Raw genomic sequence first — 23,781 nt, 5'->3', positions numbered from 1 at the left:
CAGCTAAAACTAAATTCACACCACGATGCATCAAAAATATGTCCCTTCAAATTCAAAATTCTTCCAAAAAAAAAACAAAAACCCAAAACTCTTATTTAAAGCACATACATGGAAGCAGCTGTGGATCCACCACTTAGCATCTCAAGAGATCAAGCGTATTGAACAGTTTTTAAATTCTTTTTCCACCACTGCATATAAACCAAATAAAGATACAAAGACAGTAAACAATAAGCTACAATAAAACCTGTTTTCCTATTCGAGACATTATCTGTATTAATACGAGACCCGAAGCTTCTACCAAAAGCAATCAGGACCCATAATTACCAGGAAATCAAAAAAGCAAAGGGATGATGTACACCAGCCAGGTACTTGTATTGGCAAATATCCAATTCTTTCATTTTCTACAGCTGAAAAACAAACAAAACATTGCCCTTTCACAGCATGAAAAATTTGCCACCTCAAAGATACTCTAAATAAAAGACTGAACAACTCAAACATATTACTGTAATAATAAAAGGTCATGACAGCCAACAGCTGTGTTATGGCCAAAGGAGCTGTTGTTATTTTCAACAAAAGAGGCCCTAATCCTTAACAAAAACCATAACTACTTTGCAATTTCTAAAATGTAAGAAAGCCTTGTAAACTAGCTTAGAAGAGGAAGGGACATTTGAGTCAACCATAGTCAAAATTCCCCTACAGGAGAAATTAAGATTGTACAAAATTGCACTGATAGAACTGTGATACGGAATATAGGAAAATTTGATACTACAGAAAATTGTTTCACCAATTTCTGTGTGAACAGTGATTCAGCATCACAATTTGCCTTCCAGGCTATGAGTGTACAGCACAACCTTATGTTAACACACCAAAAACTTAAATTTGAATGCCAAGGGTCAAACAAATAGCCAGTTGGTTGGGTGAGATCATGCTCTGTTATGCACAACCTACAATACACAGACAAGAGTGAAAGTTAAAAATATAGCAACAGTTTTAAATCTCTTTTCTTGACATTTATCAGCCAGACTTATTATTCATGTTGCTTTGGGTGTGCTAAGTCAGACAAAAAAAAATTGTTCTCCATTAAAACTTGCTTGCTTCAGCACAAGGTTTCTATCTGTGTTTCAGCTGTATTTCAGCACAAGGTTTCTATCTCGCTGTCTGTAACTTGCATACAAAATGTAAAGATGGATTACAGGAGTTCCAAGTAATACCGGTTTACCTTTGAACTCTGGATAACATCTCTGGCTCCCCAAGTATTTTGAGACTTTTCACTGGTTTACACTACTTCCAATGTCACCTTGCCTGGACCACTGAGATTACAAGCAAGAGAAAGACTGATCTCCTAACCGAGAAACTACATGCACAGTCTCTATGGGTATGTCTACACTGCAATAAAACACCCACGGCTGGCACGTGTCAGCTAACTCAGGCTTGTGGGGCTCTGGCTGCAAGGCTACAAAATTGCAGTGTAGATGTTCATACTTAGCTAGAGCCTGGACTCCTGCCCAAGTCTGAATGTCTACACTGCCATTTTTTAGCCCTACAGCCTGAGCCTCACTAGCTCAAGTCAGCTAACATGGGCCAGATGCAGATGTTCCACTGGAGTGTAGACATACCCTACATGTCTTCCACTTCAATCACCACAGCAGCCCTGGAATTGGAGCGCTAATGTCCCACATCGTAGCATGAGTGAAACATCTTATCCAACCCATATAGGTTAAGAAAATTAGGAGCAACAGGAAGGAGGAGTGTAAGAACTTAAATTTGAATTCAGCCCTTACATAACTGCTTCAACCTATGTGTGATGGTTTCGATAACATACATATAGCCACCAATGTTGCCTATCTGGGCAATTCACACTGAAACAACTTGTGACTATGATAAGCAAGCATTCTGAATAAGTAGTTGGACCCTGTTTCAACCGTTGATTGGTAATTTCTCATATAGAGACTGAATCAATGGAAGTTTGATGTTGACTTCAACAGCAACAGGATCAAGGCACTGACTTTCAATGGGACTTGTGCACTTAAGTCATTTCAGCACTTCTGACAATCCCAGTCCTAATGCTGATCTTACCATTGTATGGTTAGATAGAAGTTCAGAACGAGTCACAGACATTAGCTTCACAAGGCTTGTCCATTTCAGTTCACATTCATTTCGATAAACTCTACAGTTTCAGCTCAAATGGTTTTGTACCCTCTGCAGTTTAAGTTTCAGCATTTGTTTCAATCCAATACAATGAAAGTGATCAAAACAAAAGTGCCTAGTTTCACTAGGCTCCATATATGGGACATGAGTTCACTCTATCCAGAAACCAACCAAGGCCAGTACAACTTTCATTATAAAAGTAAGATGAAACCAGGAAACTGTTTACTAAAAATTTATGTGCATCCAGGGGTGCCAAAAAGTTCTGTTTTCAGTTTCAACTTCAGAGTTGCAGGGGCTCAGAAAGAATTAAGTGAAACTCTGCTTGTTTCATGCTTGATCCCAAAAAGTTCATAGGTTCATGTGATTTCAGATTTTCAGAATGTTCACACCGCTCTAGTACAAACACTAAAATTGCTCAATTAAAGATACATGAATGGGACTCACTTCTGTGCACAGAGCCTAAGCAAGGATCTATATAAAGCCTACATAAAACCTTATTTTACTGTTGCACAGACCTTCTCCCAAGAGAATTTCAATGATAACACAGATTCAACACTGACCAGGAATGGCAAAACAACACCTGGGCAACTCATACACCCTCATCCCAACAAACAAACAACCAACACAAGTTCGGAACCCAGATTCCTCTGACATGTGTGTGCAAGTCCATCTCATAACTCAAGGACTTTGTTGGGTTTTTTTTTTTAAACGTTTCAGTGTCAAAATTAAACAATTTTCAGCAAATATACAGATTTCAGATTTGAGCTTACAAAAAGTGGTAATAAAGATGGAGGAAAAACTCAATCCTTTCAAAATAAAAGCACTGACATTCTTCAAATTCACAAAGCATAGGGAAATAAATTTACCATCAGGGAAAAGAAGTGACAGAGGTGAAGCTAAATGGTGCTGCCACAAGACAGCAAATAAACAGAATCAATGAGACAAGACCACAAAAAGGATAGTTTGCCATTTTTATTTGTATAAAACAGTAAGAAGGTATTATCTTCAGTAACTTCCTCATTTTGTTTATGCTTTGTTTACTGGAACAACACAGTTACTACTGCTAGGTATGCCATTGCAATGAGTTCCAAACCAGATAAATATCCACACGCTAGATGGCAGAGGTAATGTATACTGAAGTGCTTACACTAACACTGTAGGCATAGCAGAAGACTATCTAATACAAGTATTCCCTGGGCACTGGAAAAATATAGGGAATAAACCTTTGAAGCAAGCCATCCAGGTGTGTAGAACTGTTCAAAATCAGTCATGTTGACTGAGACTTGTTGAGAATCAATACATCGTGGTGGGGGTAGTTTGCAGTTTTACAATGCACCTCACATTCATTTTCCTACAAACCCAAAAATAAAATGCCAAACACACACACACACACACACACACACAAAATAAATCAGATTTTGTTTCCTCTTCAACACATCTGAGCTTTGACAGTTTTACTATGACAGAGGCAATTTGTCAGTGTAATAGCCAGTGTCTGAGAACTGGCTGGTTTTGGAGATCCTTTCATCATATCTTCTGTTTTTGCTGTTCTAAACTAACAGAACAAGTAACTGTTTTGTTTCCAAACATATACAGCCGCATGGAAACACCACTCAGCAGAGATCAAATGCTGTATTTTGTCTACAGATCAAAAATAAGGGGGAAAATCCAGACAAAGGGCCTGATGTTGTAAGGTGCCGCTGATCACCAATTAAAAGGTATTCAATATCCTCAATTCCTATTGAAATAAAGAGAGTTCCTCCGCACATTCAGAGATTAGGCCCAGAGCAAGTAACAAAACACAAAATCACAATGCTTTTACCATTAAACCAATTCCCAAGACCTTCTCTAAATGGGTTACCAATATGTAAGGTTAGCAAATGTGGTTCTTTTCCACCTATTTTGCTTCCTTCTGAGACAGAATTCCACCTCACAACCACAATACCTGGCTCCATGATAAGCTCTCATATTCCATCTCCAGCTAAACACTGAATGGAGAGACATTTGGTGCCTATTTTTTAAAATATCTTCCCAAGGCAGAGTTTTCACCCTTCAGCTCACCCTATATTCAGACAATGTATATATTTTTTAACTTGTTCTTTCCGTTGCAAGTTACCTTGAATACACATCAATCAGTAATTTAAAATAGTTCATTAGAGAACAAGCTGTGTGGCCTGTTTTCTTCTTCCTGTCATGCTTGATTTGTTCCACAGTCAAATCAATCGCTGCATCAGTCTATAGGTCACTTCCTGTTTTACAGGTGTGCATGCAGCTATACCATGTTAATTTAGACAAATGCTTACTCTATACAGTTTTAATCCCATCTAAATATAAGTTCTGATATCAAGATTTTTTGTAACATCCTTCAAGGGTTGTGGTCAGATTTCCCATAAACCTAACGAGCAAGAGCAGAGAAAATTCATTGGAGTAGCAGCCAGGTAGACTTCATGAAATTCCACAGGCTACAAATACAAGAAAGAAAATATGAGAAAAGAAAAGGAGGAAAAAAACATTTTGTTATGTGGATATTTATACAATATTTATATACATTACATTAGTTTTTAATAAGATACCTTGGGGCTTATTTTTCCAAGATTCCTAGGTGATATTAGCGCTCAGATATGATGATAGACACCGTAACAGATTAGACAGATATAACACACACAAGCATACCAATAGTTTATAAGCTACTTTTTGTCAGCACCTGTTGTCAGTAGCTGAATGGGGACACACATGCACACACACCCCTATGGGCCTCTCCAACAGAAGCCAAAAAACCTGAATTATACACCAGACTTGACTAACAGTAAATGCATTGTTAAATCATAACTTTGAACAGCAAATTATCATTCTTCCATATGCGAAAAGGAACCACAGAATTTCACTCTAGATTAATTTTAGATTAAAGCAAACAACCAAAACAATGAACACAAGTCAGATCTCTATTAGAGAGTACAATGTGGGTCTCCCTTACAACGTGCTTCATCAATTCTACCTCACAAAATGGCAGCTTACCTCTGCAGACATGCAGAGTCCTTAAAAATGTAGATGGGCAGTACTGGTAAAACGTAGAACAGAAATACACACCAAGTAAGGCATGCCCTACTTTATGGGTCTGGCTACAGTCATGACTACACTAAGAGCACTTTGCCAATATAGGTACACCGACTTGCAGAGGTCAGCTATGCTGGCAAAAGTTCATAGTGTAAATTTGGACTAAGTAATGAATGACTGTGCCATGCCTTTGCCACCATTCCCCAGTAGCTTACAAAGGCAAGGCACTGGTTGACAAATGTAGCTAAGACTGCAGGAACTACGGTACCCATCCAGCAAACGTAAGGACCCCCCCTTGTTGAAGTGGAAAACTTATTTACATGGGAATAATCTAAACATTAAACACAATTCAGGAAATATTTTTCTCCCATTTAAGATGGTTTGAAATAAAATGTATTGCCAATGAACTGAAATTACATTTCACATACATAATTTTAATACAGTGGTCCCCAAACTGTGGGGTGCATCCCCCTAGGGGGACATGGAGGAATGTTCGGGGGTGCATGGGGCCAGGGCCAGTCCCCAAAGGGAATGGGGAGGGAGCACCACCCAGCCCGGCTCTACCCCCAGCTCCAGCCCCTCCCACAGCTCAGGTCCCGGCTTGGCTCCCAGCCCCAGCCCGGCCCCTGACCATGGCCTCCAACTACGGCCCTGACCACAGTCTAGCCCAGCCCCGGCCCCTGACCACGGCCCAGCTCCTGGTCCCAGTCCCACTCCCGGCCATGCCTCCCACTCCCAGCTTCCAGGCCCGGCCCAATCACAGCTCCAGCTCCTGGCTCCACTCCCCGTGGCAGCTCTGGCCCCCCGGCTCTCAGCTCCACTCCCGGCTGCAGCCCCAGCTGCAGCTCCATCCCCAATCCTGGCCCCAGCTCACAGAGGTGTGTGGACAGATTACATTATGGGCAAAGGGAGGGGCATGACATAAAAAGTTTGGGGACCACTGTTTTAACATGACTAAGTATTTCAAAATTGGTCTAATATTCCTTTGACCCCCTTCCATCTGTCCCTAGGTTAAGAATTATGCTAGCAAGATTATACCTCGAGATAAACTTTTATTAGCCAATTTAACATTTGCTGGTAGAGAAAAACACGTTTATTAACTGGAATATTCAACATCCCTAATAGCTCAGGCAGATACTGAATTAAAAAGGCAGCCTATGTGCATGCAGTCAAGTGAATTAATGCTCTCCCAAAATTAAAAATGTAGAACCTATATTTAATTTTAAACAATGAATTTAAGTGGTCTTTTAAAACAGATCTCTGAATGTAGCACAAATAAGTTTCTTTGCTATCCTTTTCCTCTCCTCTCCATAATAGAAAGCCTAGAAATATTATTTTTTGGAGGTAACTGCTTAATCTTAAAATCTATTGGAGGTAACTGCTCCTCTAACAGCCTTTTGTTTGTTTGCTTAGGTTTTTTTTTGTTTTGCTTTGTATGCAACAATCAGACAATAAATAGTTTTTAAACCACTGGTCTAATGTCCTCAGTTCTGCCACTAACAGCTATGAAACACAGAGCATTTCTTGGATGGATGTGCACGGGGATACAAAAATCTCATTTACAATTTGGCATCTCAAGTAGGACAGGGTGGTTCAACAGCAGGTAACAAATTAAAAGCTCATTTTTCTACGCATTTTCTTTAGAGTCACATTTTGAATACACACCCACTGGCAAGAAAAACAAAAAACACTGATCAGATTATTCTTTAGAAAATGAGAATGTGGTCTCAGGTTAGCTCCTAGTCAATCTCACACACACTTCAAGCCACACTGACATAACCTTGAAGTTTATGCTACAAATTGTCTCACAATTGAATACTGCAACTAAAAGGATATCTTTCTTCAACTTGTTTTCTTGTTTCTCCAAGGTCTCTTGAGGAGCACCTTAAATAGCAGTCAGGGAAGTCTGTATTAGAGATATCAACACTGTAGATAACATGCCAAACAAGAGTTGGCGAGAACCACAAGATTTGCACAGATCTTCCCCACCTGCTCCTGGCCTCACTTTCAGCTCCCTTGTATCATTTCTTATTGGTTGTTAAAACAGTGCTAGTCCTGTATTTACTGTTCATTTAAAATGAGAGACCAGGGAGCCACAGTGTGGCTCCTTCAGACAGGTCTTGTGGATCTTCCTCAAGACATGCATTTAATTTCACTGCTCAACAGGTTACTTGAATCCTAGAAAAGAAATTTTCCTTTTTAATACTACAGTTAAATAAAACAAAAGTAACCTAAAAAAGCAAAACAGTTTTACAAAGGTTGTCATATGCCCGCTAAGAGGCAGGAAAAATTAAATTAGGAAAGTTTTTTTTAAAAAGCTCTTTCTGCATTGACATCAAAGGAAAAACAATGGATTTTAAACATGAGTGTCAGTTAAGTTTCAATATTAACTGAAGTTCAGGTAACCATAGTTTTGTTTTAACATGACTGGTATTGTATTTTATTGACCCACAGTGTTCAGGAATTTCAGATTAAGTCTATTATAGAATCATAGGACTAGAAGGGACCTCAATAGGTCTTCTAGTGCAGTCCCCTGCACCCACTAAATATTATCTAGAATCTAGACCATCCCTGACAGGTGTTTGTCTAACCTGCTTTTAAAAATCTCCTATGACGGAGATTCCACAACCTCCCTAGGCAATTTATTCCAGTGTTTAACTGCCCTTACAGTTAGGAAGTTTTTTTCTAAATGTCCAGCCTAACCTCCCTTGCTGCATGTTAAACCCATTGCTTGTCTTGACTTTAAAAAAAAAAAAAAGTGTTTTTATATGGAGGTAGCTATGCCCCTCTCCACCTGGATTTGATCTCAACTCGCTACATCAGCTAAAACTGCCCGTGCCATGTCTCCACTAGGATTTTACATCCCGATAGTTACCTAAAGGTAAAAATTAACATATTTTGCAAGAAAACATAGCCTAAAATAAATAACATGAGCCCTCACAGCCTTCTCCAAGAAATTGCCCATCTTTCCTGCTTCTCCACCCCAGTACTCGGAGACCAGAGTATTCTCCCACACTCCACATACCTTCTGGGGGAATGGTCTGGTCAGAAGAAGTGAAGGAAATTATGAAGAGCAGAGCACAACATTGCTTCAGAACTTTATCCTGCCCTCTTTCTTTTATCTGAATGTGAAACTTCTCAACCTCATCTGACAACGGAAGAAACACAAACTTCAGCCCCTGCCCAGTAAACCTTTACAGGATTATTCACATGAGTAAAGGATTTGAACAAGTGAATTAAGACAAAACTACATTTATGTGTGTGTGTGTATATATATAAAAAATCTAAAATTACAGCTATATAAAACTGAAATTTACATACAAATTGTGTTAAAAATCCCAGGCCTTTTTCACTGATCTCCACACAGAAACTTCAATTTTTGGATTTGGGTTTTAAAAAAAAAAAAAGCACACAACACTTTCATTAGAAGTCTTCGTTGGACAAGTTCAAACAATGCCATAATCACAAAAAAGTTGTACCTCCAGGAGTTACTGTCTTAAATAACGTTTTTGTTTACAATTTTTTAATATAGACCTTTCTGAGGGTATACTTCATTGTACATTTTCTGGCAAGAAAATACACTACATAAAGACTAGCAAAAAAATATTGGCAGAACTAAAAAGGAGCACTTTTCTTGTGTAAGTATTTTACATTATTAATAGTTTTTTTATTTTTCCAGGTATGCTTACTTGTTTCCTCTTATTTTTGTGGCATTTGTTTGGATTTTCAAATGTGTTTGTTCTGGTCATTTTGAATTTAAAAATTAAAAAAATACATACACACACTTCCAGATGAGATAATGTAATGTTTGTGCCAAATGTCACAGCTAGTCATCAGGTAGCTTTTATGTTCAGATGTCTGCAGCAGAAATAGTGTTGGGCTCAAAGTACTTTTTTCCTGTATTTTCTTAGTACTAAAGGGGAAAAAACAAGACTATCATGTCTTTAAATTTATTTTCTTTCTGTTTTTCTTTCCCTGAATGTTCAATACTGCATTTTTCTCTAGCATGTTTTCCTCAATACTTCAACTCCCCTCCCTCCACTTATTTTTTTAATTTGGGTGGCGGGGAGGGTGGAATAAGGCAGAATATTGCTTTTTAATTTCTTCATTTCACATTTTTACCTACCTTTTTAAGTGGATCTTAAATACACCTCTTGATCTAAGTTTTATTCACTGCCTGTAGATCCAGAGCACCACTTTTTCCTCTGTCATTTTAACCTGCCTCGTACCACTGCTAAAGATTAAGTTAGGCCTTGTCTATACTACAAAGTTTTGTCAGCAAAAGGCAGCTTTTGTCGACAAAACAGTGGATGCATGCACACTGTGATGCGACTTTTGGCGGCAAAAATGCCCTGTTTTGGTGACAAAATAAAACTACCCCGACGAGAGACATAAGACTTTTTGCGCAAATTTTTTGTCCACAGAGTGCCACTGGATTTTGTCACTTTAATTGGCCTCCAGGAGGTATCCCACAATGCCCATCATGACCGCTATGGTCAGCAGTTTGAACTCTACTGCCCTGCAGCCAGGTAAACAACTATCTGCCCCTCCCCCTTAGAAGCCCTGGGGATTTTTGAAATTCCATTTCCTGTTTTCTCCATGTGGAGAGGTCTCATCGCATCTTCCCAGGTGACCATGGCAGGTTATCGCGGCAAACGCTCTCCCACTTGAACCACTGCGGAGGCTGGATCTGCTCAGTATATGGGGAGAGGAGGCTATGCAGTCCCAGCTGCGCTTGAGCCATAGGAATTTTGATACCTATGGGTAGATTTCTCAAAGCTTGTGCAAAAAAAGCTATGATCAGGACACAGTGCAGTGCAGAGTGAAGATAAAGGAGCTGAGGCAGATGTACCATAAGGCGAGGGAGGCAAACCATCACTCCAGTGCTGCACCTAAGACCTGCCGGTTCTATAAGGAGTTGGACGCCTTCCTCGGTGGTTACCCCACCGCCAAGAGCCCAGTAGATACTTCAGCAGCAGCCCCGTAGATACTTCAGTGGTGGAAAGAGGACCTAACCCAGAGGATAAAGTCATTGATGAAGATGTGGAGTTAGATGACGATGTGGAGCTCCCAGTGGGGCAGGCAGCCAGGAACTGTTCACTCCAGAGGCGGCTAACCAGTCTCAGCTGTTGTTCTCTGGTGAGCAAGCAGCAGGAGAGGAGACGCCTGGTAAGTGGCTGTGGTTTATGTAGTGCGGAGGTGGGTACAGGGTACAGAAATGTACTGGCTGCGTTTCTGTGAGCTGGACATTTCCCTGTGTAACTAATTAGTATGGCAGAACAGGGTGTTGATGCGTGCCGAGATCTCACGGGAATCCTCCAGAGAGATCTCTATGAAAGTTTCCAGGAGGTACTCAGTAATCCTCTGCCAAAGGTTCCTTGGCAGAGCTGCTTTGTTCCCCCACTGTAGGAAACTTTCCCGCGCCATTCGGCAATCACTTGTGCAGGGACCAAAGTGTCACAGAGGCGAGCAGCATAGGGACCAGGGCGGAAGCCACAAGCATGTAGTAGATATACCTTCACTTCCCTGCTTACCCTCAGCAGTGAGACATCTGCTACAATGACCCCCGCCTGTGGAAAAGTGTGGGAGAATTTTATTATTTTTTCCCTAGTTGGCTGCACCACAATCCTTGCAGAGTGTGTGCTCTTTTCCCCATGTGGAGTGCTCCCTCTTCCCCCGCCAACACTCACCATACTTTGGGTGTTCGCAGAGATGCGTGCCTGTCAAGGGTCAATGAGGAAGTTATTGTTATGTTGCAAAAGGTGGATTTAACTGAAATGTTTCAATGCTGTGCGTGAATTTAACAATCCCACTTCTGTGCATTGTCCCTTGTGCTTCAGCAGATGTGGCCCTCAGGAACACTCCACACACCCCAGCCGAGCGTCTCCACCAGGTAAGAAAGCACCTAAGACGGAGCAAAGATGATGTGTTCCGGGAAGTACTGCACTTCTCCAATGGAGAGAAGTGGAGGGAAGCCGAAAGGCATGACAGAAAAAGAAAATCAGGAGTTTGTTAAGGACGCTACTGAACGGATTATTCAAGTCATGGAGGAGCAAACGCAGATGCTGAAGTCCTTAATAATGCTGCAGACTAAGCAGATGCATGTGTGCCCGCCCTCCGCTGCAGCACATTCAGAACTCTTTTCCATGCCCCCCAAAACTCCACCTGGACAGTCCTTTCCACTTTCTGGGACTTCTTGGTTTCCCCTTTACTCCACCCTCTTGGACAACTTTCAAAATGATAGCTGGATCTACACACAGCTTGGAAAGTCTGCCTTTCCCTGGTAACTCCTTTCCCACCAAGCATCTGTGTGTGTGTGCGCGCGCGTGTGTGTGTGGTTGTGTGGTTTCTTGTGCAATAAAAGCGAAGTTTTTGAATGGTGACTCATCTTTATTTGGTTCCTACAAATTGAGATAGCAAGCACTACCAATACATATACAGGAAGTTTAATCATTTGCATGTAAGGCCCCAAATGCCACCATTGCTTCCTAGTAAAACTACATGTAATGTAATATTGCAGCACCAAATCACAGAGATATTCATTACTGGTTCTCATTTTCAGAGCGTTGCCTCAAAGCCTCCCTGATTTGAATTGCCCCCCTCTGATAGCCCTGGTATCTGTCTGCTCAAAATCAGCAGCCAAGCAGTCTACCTCAACACTCCACCCCTGAGCAAAGCTTTCACCCTTAGCTTCACAGAGATTATGCAACGTACAACACGTGACTATGACCGTAGAAATATTATCCTCATTGAGGTCTAACCTGCCATAAAGGCATCACCAGCGTGCCTTTAACCTACCAAAGGCACATTCCACTGTCATCCGGCACCTACTCAGTCTGCTGAACTGCTCCTTACCGCTGTCCAGGTTTCCAGTGTAAGGTTTCATGAGCCATGGCTGTAAGGGGTACGCCAGGTCTCCCAGGATCACTATGGGCATTTCAACATCCCCCACTGTAATCTTCTGGTATGGAAAGAAAGTCCCCACTTGTAGCTTTCTATACAGGCCGGAGTTCTTGAATATGTGTGCGTCATGCACTTTCCCAGACCATCCCGCGTTGATGTCAGTGAAACGCCCACGGTGATCCACAAGCGCCTGCAACACCATGGAGAAGTACCCCTTCCTATTTATGTACTCTGTTGCAAAGTGGTCTGGTGCCAAATTGGAGTATGTGTGCCATCTGTTGCCCCTCCACAGTTAGGGAAACCCATTTCTGCAAAGCCGTCCACTATTTCACGCACATTTCCCAGAGGCCCAGTCCTTCGTAGGAGGATGCGATTAATTGCCCTGCACATTTGCATTAAACGCAGCCCCAACGGTCGACTTCCCAACTCCAAATTGATTCGTGACTGACCGGTAGCCGTCTGGAGTCACCAGCTTCCACATAGCAATTGCCACGCACTTCTCTACCAATAGGGCAGCTCTCATTCTGGTGTCCTTGTGCTGTAGTGCTGGGGCAAGCTCCACGGACAGTTCCAGGAAGGTGGCTTTCCACATCCGAAAGTTCTGTAGCCACTGCTCGTCATCCCACACCTGCATGATGATACGATCCCACCATACAGTGCTTGTTTCCCAAGCCCAAAAGCAAGGGTCCATCCTCTGCAGTTCCATGAATGCCGCAATCTTAACTTGCTCCTATCCATATCACGTAGCATGGCAGGCAACTAGTAGTCTTTTTCAGTTAGGAACTTTGTGATTAACTGCACTGCCATCCGCGATGTCTTCTTGACAGTTATCAGAGCATAGGAGAGCAGTGTGGGATCCATCCTTTCTCACAAAGATGCTGGGGTGCACAGCAAACAAGGACCATTGAAAAATGCTGCAAAAGAAAGCATTAAGCCCATGGAATGCTGGGACAGAAAGCAATGCATCATGGGACATTGAGCCCAGTCACAAGATGTGCTGCGATCCACTCAGCCTTCCCACGAAACCTAGCGGCAGAAGGTGTTGAGCTGGACTGTGGGATAGGTACCCACAATGCACTATTCACACTGTCAATGCTAGTGCCCCAAGTGTGGACGCGCTCTGCTGACAGAGGGAGTGAGTGTGAACATGCAATACTGATTTTTATTATAGTGCTTTTTGAGTGTCGACATAACTTTTGTCGACAAAACTCTTTAATGTAGACAAGGCCTTAGAAGTGACCTGACAAAACTGACACATGAAAGAAAGAGACGTTCTCTGTTGTGTTGGGTGCTGAATGAGTATTATCAGTGGATATCTGAAACTCACTTGATCTCTCATTTCTAATGTAAATAACACTGAGGGTGAAATACTGGCCCCCTTGAAGTCAACAACAAAACTCCCACTGACAACAATGGGATTAAGACTTCACCCTGCAAGACTGCTAAGTCTGTTGCAGCACCATTAATGTCAATGCAACTTTTGCTACTAAATTTCAATAGGAACGGGATCAGACCTTTACTATGTATTTTAGGGATCCAATCTTGCTCCAAGTGAAAGTCAATGAGAAAACTTCCATTAACTTCAAAAAGAGCAGGTGAAGGCACTAAGTGCTCTCCCAGTGCAGGGCTTAATCTTTTTTACCCCCACAAAGTCAATGGGTTTCAAGGTATTATATAGTGATTCTATCTTAACAAGAGACTTTCCACACTCAATTCACCCAACTGAAAGCAAGACTAATCTATCTGAACATTAAAGTAGAAATCACTGACCTAAAGGCTTGTCTATACTTGAAATGCTACAATGACACTGTTGTAGCGCTTTGGTATAAACACTACCTACCCCAACAGGAGGGGTTCTGCCATGGGCATAGGTAATCCATCTTCCCAAGAGGTGATGCTGTCTACACTGTGATTTCGGTCACCTTAACTACACCGCTCAGGGGTGTGGATTTTTCACACCCCTGAGCAACATACCTGGGTCAACCTAACTTTTTAGTGTAGATCAGGCCTAAGACAAGTGAGGAAATCAAGAAACGTGCAAAGGCTAGCATCAAGAACCAACTTAGACCAGCCCTGTTGGATTCTCTCTGGAGTACTGCCCATTGCTCTCAAAGATCTGTGGAGAAATTCTTTCACACAATAACTAACAGCAGCTTTTGTGGATCCAATGAACTGGGTGGTTAAACCTGTGGGTATCCAACAGAGGGATATATTTTCATGGTGGAGGTGAAAACAAGGGACATTTTTATAGTCGGGGGGCTGGAGAAGGATAAGAATAATGTTCAAGGATTTTTCACAAAACATGCATATTACAACAGGAACAGAGAATTTATCTTTTTGCCCTTTGTATTTAAAAAGAAAAAAAAATCTAGAAAGCAGAAGTGAGCTACATTTGACCAAACCTCTGGAAGGTGTAACATGAATCATACATGCCAAACTGTAACTGTAAACACAGTAACCATTTAACTTTATCTTTGTAATCATAAGAGGTCATTAGTAAATTCACTAGTGGGCATTAAGTTTTCCACAGAATCCATACAGTGCATTTAAACAATATTATTTTTCTCTATATATGTATTTTTCTCTATTGTGTCTTAAAACGAATACATCTTTTGCTTTCTCTAATCTGAATTAAATCTAGTTGTTCTGCTTGGAGAAATACTGACAGTTACTATTCTGAAGGAGAGCATTATTTACGAGGTTTCAGCTACAGAAAAAGGTAACAGGAGAAAAGTCTTTTTGTTCTGTGTTTGTACAGTGCCTAGCACAATGGGGTCATCATCCAGGACTACGGTTTCTAGGCACAACAGTTACAATAAAGAAGAAAGAATTAACTGTTCTGTTTCTGGTCTAGCAAAGAGAAAATATTGGGTCTGAGAGAATCAACTCCATAAAAGTTGTCCTGTCAGAGCCTAGAGGTAGAGTGGGTTCTAAAAGGGGCCACATACCAAGAAGGGTAAGATCAGTTAACCCTTTACAGTATTTAACAGCAATACTAGGACTACTTGGTCTTTTTCCAGTAATGGAAGCGCTCTTCTATCACAAAGGCTGGGTTGCATTTGTACTTGCCATTATACATACTTGCAATAGGTCCTTTACTATTCGTACAGCTCTTAAAGTTCTGTAAAGCATTCACCTGTCACACAACACAAACTGATCCCTTTGAAATGAAAATCTAAAAGTAAATGTGTTAGTCAATGTCTGCCACTGAAACAAGCAAGCCCAATGACCATCTATAAGCCTTGAGGCAGGTAATTCAGTTCAACATGAGATTGGTGAACAACAGTATGTTTTATTTAATTAGGACGAACAGAAGAGATAAACCTCACAGCAGGGCGGGTAATGACAACATTTCAAAAATAATTCATGCCCAGGTAACAAAAGGGCAAATTTCAATTACATAAAAAGCTAAAAAGTTGACTTAACATATCCAAGAGGGAAAAGAAAAAATTAATAAATGCACTGCATATGATTAACAAGTGGCATTTGCAAGCACTCCACATTGTTCTGTTGCCTAGTCTGTTGATAGAAGGCAAAAAAAGGTTTTGTTTCTAGGCAAATGCAAACAACAAAATGAAGTAGTTTAGATGCAAACTGGTACAGCAACAATATATAGAAAAGTAGTCATATAGTGGAAATCTAACAACACACACCAATTCATTGGACTGCAGCTATCTTTTTAAATACATGTCCCAAATCGTACTGACTAGCTTTCAACCACATCTAGTCCCCCGTACAAATATTTTAAAAATACTAAAATTGCTGTAAGCTTATGCCTGCTTTCGCTGAAGGAAAAAAAAAATCACAAGAGACAATTTAATATCTTAGTACCCTTCCTTTAGAACAGTGGTTCTCAATCAGTGGTCCGGGGCCCCCTGGGGGGCCACAAGTAGGATTCAGGGGGTTCGCCAAGCAGAACCAGTGTTAGACTCACTGGGGCCCAGGGAAGAAAGCCTAAGCCCTGCTGTGCAGGGCTGAAGCCTGGGGACCTTAGCCTGCCACCTGGGGCTGAAGCAGAAGCCTGAGCAACTTAGCTGTGGCATGGGGCCCTGGGCAATGGCCCTGCTTGCTAACCCTTAATGCCAGCCTTGGCTTTTATATGTAGAAAACTATTTTTGTGGAACAGGTGGACCATGGAGTTTTTTATTGGGGGGGGGGAGGGGCTCAGAAAGAAAAAGGTTGAGAACCCCTGCTTTAGCCCACTCCATAAAATGGCTCTGGCAAACCACCACTATTCAGTACTACAAAGAATATATTCAGGTGTAGACAGTGAGATGTAGTCCTTAAAACTGATGTTTTTTCTTTCTTCTAAGAAGCCAACTAACCTGGTTTTCGATGTTTACAAACGGACTTCATGAAAGAGGCTGCACAAAGTACAAATGTAGCCCAAGGCTTTGGTTCTAGACTCATAATTATATTGAATATATTTACACAGTATAGTAGATCCTTGCTAATTCTCACTTCACTAATCCACAAACCTACATTCTCATAAAAAATTATCCCCCCAGAAAAGGTAGTCTCACCCCATTTGTCATCTAATAATTAAAAGAAGAGAGATCTAAATAGGTCTCATATTACTAACAATTCATTACTACAGTATATTTACTAGGATTCTGTGAAACACCATAGCAGCCGTCTTTTCTCATAAGCATTTTGGCGAGGTGGCATTTATAATGATGGGCTAGATAAGGGGGCTGATTTGGAATTTATAAGGCAGTTCAAATAGTATGGTTGGTTAATATCTTTTGTTTTGGTGGATAATTTGCTAAGAGTCTAGCCAGAATACGTAGTTTGGGATTAAGCATGAGGGTAAATGTATCCAATTTTTTTTAAATCAAATAGTGGGTTTCATATTTTTAAAATGTTGTGGAGCACCAAGAGCTTGACCCTACAAATTGAAAATAAATAAATGAGAAGAGATTAAACTATTCTTGTAAAAATACCTATGTAAACACTGTATATTTAATAAAAGCAAAGTAAAGGTAAACCCTAGAATATGAATAAACTATTGTCATTTACTGACCCACAAACAAGTTCAGTTTTGTAAATGTTCATTGTAATTATTGATCCCTGGATGCCATCCTATGTATTTTTCATACTGAAATGATTTCAATCTAGTTAATCAAATAGGTTTAAAATAAAAGTTTTGTTGGCACTAATCAATAGCTAGAGCCAAACCAAAACCCAGTCTAGGGTAAGGCAGTTTGTATTTACACAACACTAACGCATCTGCAAAACATCATCATTTTTATATCCAGTTCAGAGGATGGCATGAACATCTGCTTTCATTTCAAGACATTAATTTTCAATTATTGAAGAAAAACAAAATAAATCCTTACAAATTACTGGTAACGGTGGAATCTTTTGTTACTCTATTAGTTTATAATAGTAATTTAGAAATCCCACAATTAACATTCCCAACAAGGGCTTTCTGATGGTTATTTGTCATTTGTGGCAATTCAATAATGAATTATGTTCTTTATGCTGCTCTGGTTTTACACAAGAATATTTTAGAGAAGAAACAATAAGCATTCTCTGCTAGCATCTATTGCCTTGTAACATTATTTTCCAGTGGTTAAAATTAGATGAAACATGACTAAAAGCATTAGTTTTCTATCTTCTGCCAATTTTTGTTTAAGCCCTTCACTTCACCTGTCCTACACTTTTCAATTTTTCCTTACATTTAATAGTTATATCTGCTAGGACCAGTGAGACCAGATCACAATTAAAAGGTTTTTGCATACAAGACTTGAGTTCCAATCAGTAAGCCCGCTAAACAATACAGAGATCTTCCCCAGGAAACTAGACTGTGGGAGAGGGGGAAAAAAGAAAAAAGAAAGACTTCTGGAGCTCATGGGAAACCTCACTGTACTCTTATATCAAACTATACATGCAAATTTAAAAACTACTATATAGGCTAAAATCTAAAGGTCCTTGCTCAACATACTGCATGGATTCAAATGTTCTCATAGTATCAACAGCACAATGAACCAACATCATCTTCAATGATGCTAAATCCCCAAAATGCTACGCTTGGTACAGAACAATCAAGAGTGTAATCTTACTTGAGATGAGTTTTATCTATTTTAGCTGCTGCCTTCACTGTATCAATAAGAATCCACTGAAACTTGAATGAACTGTAAAATTAAAGGATAATCACACAAGTCTCTTGTATTTGGCAATTATGATTATACTTGTCAAAATTTAATTTGTAGAATGTACTGTACCACTACCATCAAGTTCTTCTCTATCAGCTGGGAAAAAAAGAAAATTATATCTTTAAGACTCGTATGAAAGACATTGTTACTTCCACAGTCAACTCTGTAACTGAGCTCCGACATTGTATAATTGACTTTGCAAGCAGAACAACAGCAATATAACAAAGAAAATGTCAGTGTTTTCACAGCGCTAATCTATAGCACTAGGAGGGCCTCCTGCTGTCAGCCAGAGCTGACAATACAATAGCTTTCAAAGGGATATTACCATCACGCTTTTATTCTTGACATCAATCAAGACAAAGAGAATCCTTTTCACAAGACATTAAAAATCAAACCTTTGTATGAACGGATAGGTAAAACAGCATTCCTTTAAAGAAGATCATTCATAGCAATCAACTAATTGGAGCCTAGAAAACGGCTGAAGTATTTTTATTTACTTTGCATATAATGAAGTACAGAGCAACCTTGTTTTTTTTTTGAATGACACAAATGAGGCAGGTATGCTGTGAATCAAAAGTTTCTATCAGCATTTTTTGCCAACTGAAAGCAAAAAAATATGACAGCAATTCTGCAACTTCAAGTAGGATAACAAATCTAGACTTAATTAGTGCATCCTTTTTGCAAAACAGTTTGATTACTGACTAGCATGTTTATGCACAAAAATACCATTGCAATCTGACAGCAATTTGCAGAACTGTCAAATCCAGCAACCAAAGTGCATCTGATGTTTAAAACCTTGTGCCAATATGAATGTAGTTCCCACAAACTGTATTCAAGTAATTCTTCAATTAAATTACATAGAACCTTGAACCTGTGGTTCTATTACCAGGAGCCTAGTATCTCACATGCTCTCTTATTTAATTGGTTCTCAAACATTAGTAAGCTGTAACATAAGCTATTATTCAATATAGGATTCAACAGAAACCATTAATAATTATCATTGTCAGTCAAATGGCAGCTTTAGAATACAGCACCTCTATAAAGTTGGTAGAAGAAAAACTTTTAAAGGTATTTCCTTTTAACTTATTAAAGATCACATCTATCAGAGAAATTAATGGTGCATTGTGATGTTCACAATTGCATTATGGTTCCGAGGTTCACATTCAACTGATTTGAATTAATCTGAATAATGTATATCTCTTCTTTACAAATATTAACTATAAATGTAATTGACAAAACATATTACTGACAACTTGACAAAGAAAGATTTTGTTCGCTTTAGAGAAACTTTTTTTGGCTGTCTACCAGTACACATTTAAGATGGAAAAAAATCTTTAGGATAGCCATGCATCTTACAACATTGTAACTGTTAACACAGCATGTAGACTATAAATGACATAATTATGTTAAAAGTTGCCAAAGACTCAGCATATCACCTGCTTTCATGCTAGCCTGACCCTCTCTTCACTTAAATTAAGTAGAATGTTCTCTCCATCAACCAACTGGAAGGTTGGATTCCTTTAAATTTTCCCATTCAAATTAATGTTTAAAATTAATCAATGTATTTAATTTCAAAACTTAAATCCCACACCAGGTAAAATTCCACAGCTACCAATCTAAATGGATGGTTACTAATACAGTAATTATTGCAACTTTTTATTATACTGAACCAGAGACCTAGTGTTACAGAACAAGTGCAGGGCTGTTCCGTCATCCAGCTGTTTTACAAATCTTCATTCCATATCATTTAAAATTAAGAACTTGTCAACATTTGTTACTTCTGTCAAATTAGTTTGTTACTGTAATGACAAAGATTGTGCACCTTTCACTGTTAATATGCAGTCAACCTGCATTTTACATGTAGAAAACTCCCTTATATCACAGGCACAGTTATCCCATTTTAGTACTTAAGCTTTTTGCATGGAAATGGATGCACAAATCTCAACAGTGGTTACTAAATATAAAAGCTGTTATATAATGTGAAATAAATATACAGAAAAGAGAACTATTTGAAGAAGGCATAAATGCTATGCATAGATCTATATAATTTATACTTGTTTTCCTTCTCAGTTGAATTGGGAAACCTGTGACCTCAGAGTGCCTTTATTTATTACATCTCAATTATTTCCATAGAAACGTGTACTGTGGCAATTTACTGGGTTGCCAACTCCCTAGACTACAAGATGTATGTGATGGACTTTTTAAGAGCCAAAGATATGGATGAGTAAAAGAGAAGGAAGAAATTCTCTCTCACATATATGAGTTAGGACCATGTGCGTGCGCGTACACACCGTTATGAAGTGCAATGTACACAGATTCACCAAACATTTCCACCATTAATCAAGATATTCTTCAGACTGCACATTAGTCAATTAATATTAGAAAGTGTAATTTACAGTCAGTTTATGCTGGACTGGAGAAAACATTCCTAGTCATTAGAAAGGTATGCAAAACTTAGCATCTTAAAACTTACTTAGTCTTCTATAAAAACTCATTGTTGTAAATATATTTCTAGACATTTATGCTTTAGAAGGGATGGGAAATACTTTATATTGAATATTTTAATATTCAATTTAAAAAATACCATTGCAAATAATGGTGCAAACTGTACCAAGACTGAGTTCAAAATTAACAAAGTAAAACAATAATGCCTTGTGGTGAAGTCTGCCACCCAAAAAAAAAAAATGATGAAGTAGAAAACAAATTAAAAATAAATGGCAAATGTATAATTTTATTAAAAAAAAAAAAAGGGTCAAGGGTTATTGTTAAATTAGCTTTTCAAACTAATACAGTTTTTCAATGCCACTTAACTATTTCCTGTACAATACATGTGGTACTTTATCACAGAACAAAATATTTTGAACCTCCAGAGGCCTATCCACCAAATGGGATCCCCCTTTTCAAGGGAAGTCATGACCTGAGGCCTGTATGATTTTTTCATACTGCGATTCTTCTTGTTTCAAATACCATTTTCAGAACATGCACTAGAAATAGTTATACTTCTCTCCTTTTTTCCTCCTATGGTCTGTAACACTTCATGTTATGTATCAATTACAGAAGAGCTGCATTTACAGGAGATTGTCCTCAATTGTGGAGGTCCATAATACCATACTGTTAAAGTGATGCACAGCAGAAAGGCTAAAATACTATTAGTCTGTAAGAAACACATTCCAGCTTTTTGTTTAAAGGTGGAAGTCTTACTTTTACAATCACCTAATACACATCTGAGAGCAAGGATTATATAAAAACAAAATTGGGAGTGTATCTCAAAGCAAAAGCTAATATTATGGAACAGCATTTCACATGCAGTACCTCTTAAATGCATCCAGTTATTTCACTTCTTAATTACCACTATGATTAAATGAATGTATTTTCTACATCTAAAAGTTATTAAATAATGATCACTTAAAAGTTTTTGTTCCATTAAAAAACATCCAGTTTTGTGCTGCTATAACAAACACCAAACCACTAAGTTTCTGATTAACTACTTCTACTTTGTATGAGACAGTAAAATGTTAGCCAAATGTTATCCTAACCTTTCAATGGCTTTGACTAGCAAGTATTCTAAAATCACTGCTGCATTGTCACATCAATTTACTGAAAACTCAAAAAGAATGCAGTTCACACAATACAGCACATAGGTATTCTGGGCCTTGGCCTTTATTTGTACATTTTGTAGACAGCTGTTTTCTTGAAGTGATAATTATCAGATTTTTAAGTAACTAACTCTTAACTGCAAATGTTTAAATACTTTATTATGCCCTAAAGAATGACTATTTGGGATGAGTTTATTTGTAAAGTTTAACCTTTCACTTCTATTTTAAAATATCACATTCTACTTCAGTGTACCTGACTCTAAATCTGAGTATTGTCTCTGCAGTTCCTAATGACTTATCCATCTTAGATTTAAATCCTGACACTATTTGACTATTGAAGAAATGGATTTTAATGCTTCCTTTCTTTGATCACCCTTAAGTGTATTGTACAGTAAACAGAGGAAACAGGTGAATCATAGACTGTTCCTAATGGGACAGAAACATTAATTTCACCTACCTGCTAAGATGCTGTTTTTCCCCACAAACATAATTTTAAAACTACAAGATCCTGACACCAAGAGACAGCAAGACTGGAGTATGCTAAATGATAAACTTTTTATTCATCTTTCCAAATTATTCTATAATAGCTTGTTAAATTAGTGAAATGTGTGTGCTTATAAAATATTTGATTGTATCCATCACCATGGCAATTCTGTTTTAATATGTTCTCCGATTAACAGTTTCCCCAATAGTTATCTAGCTGCATCTTGATAACTTCTGGCTTCAGGTCCATAACATCATAACAACTTGGCATAAAAGGGAATATGATAATCACATGATATGACATATCCACTGTATTCAAAACACTGGAAAAAATAACTTGTTAGGATATAGAACATCATGGATTCTCAGCAATACTCAGAGCTCAAACAGTTTTCAAAAAAATATTTTAAAACAAGGAAAACTTCACCACACCCCAATTCATGCTTACTGACACTGGAGCCAACTTTGTGGATCTGTTTTCAACCTTTTCATACCAGCCATAAAGACTCAACAAGAGGCATGTGACTAAAAGGTACACAAAAATCAGAGTCACAGGAAATCCAGTCTGCCATGACACACAGATTCCATTTGGGAATTCACAGATACTGTTTGACATGCTTCCCCTGATCAACCACTTTGTTACCCTAACAGAAACCAACCTATGCCACTCTAACTATGCCTGCATACATAGACTTTAAGGCTAGATTGTCTAGTCTGACCTCCTGCACACGGCAGACCACGGAACTTCACCCACCAGTCTTACATGGCAGCAATGGGGGTAAGGGGAGAAAGTGGCATAGTCTGGCAGCCATTATAGAAACAGAGCAGCAAATTGTATACTCTTGAGTGTGAGGTTACTGTCTTTCTAAAAGATAAATGCGGGGGATGGGGGGGGGGGGAATTCAGCCCAAAGAGAAGGCCAGCTCTGCCATACAAACAGAGCAGGCAGTTGCAAAGGATTGCAAAATATTGGGGATAGCAACATGTTCACTGACCCTCCATGTTCCAATGGCCGTGGGCTGCCAGCCCCTAAAATGGATGATGGGAAATCATGGAAGAACCTTTCCTCCCCACACACAGGTGAAATCATTCAGATGACCCCCTCCCCCTATTTACAGTCTCAAATAGGAACTAAAGGGAGGTTTTCATACTGTGGGAAATCCCTGTCTCAAGTCTGAGAGCATACCCACCAGCCAATGCAGAAACCAGTCACTAAGTTGAGGCAATGCTTCCTTACTTTAACATTAGCAGAGGATGGAAACAGAAAAGGGAGACCCCCTGTAATCCAGATCATGGGGGACCTGCGAGGGCCCTTCTCCACAAAGCCTTGCAAACTTGTCAGGAAGACTTAGCTCAGCTCAGCCTCAGGACCTACTACTCACCTGAACTTTACTGGGATGGTTTATAAAAGCGGTGTTTTCCTGGCCTGCCCAAACAAA

The 23,781-nt window shown here is 39.3% G+C and overlaps 1 protein-coding gene across 5 annotated transcripts in view; it reads right to left on the bottom strand.

Moving 5' to 3' along the window:
• Positions 1 to 23,781, bottom strand: part of ZNF423 (zinc finger protein 423) — a 319,075-nt gene that overhangs the window by 294,518 nt on the left and 776 nt on the right. The window lies entirely within an intron of this gene.

This window comes from Terrapene carolina, unplaced genomic scaffold, assembly GCF_002925995.2.
Source record: "Terrapene carolina triunguis isolate 2854851 unplaced genomic scaffold, T_m_triunguis-2.0 Scaffold130, whole genome shotgun sequence".
NCBI lineage: Eukaryota > Metazoa > Chordata > Testudines > Emydidae > Terrapene > Terrapene triunguis.
Note: the sequence above shows the minus strand (reverse complement) of the source record. Positions and strands in the feature narration are given on the sequence as shown.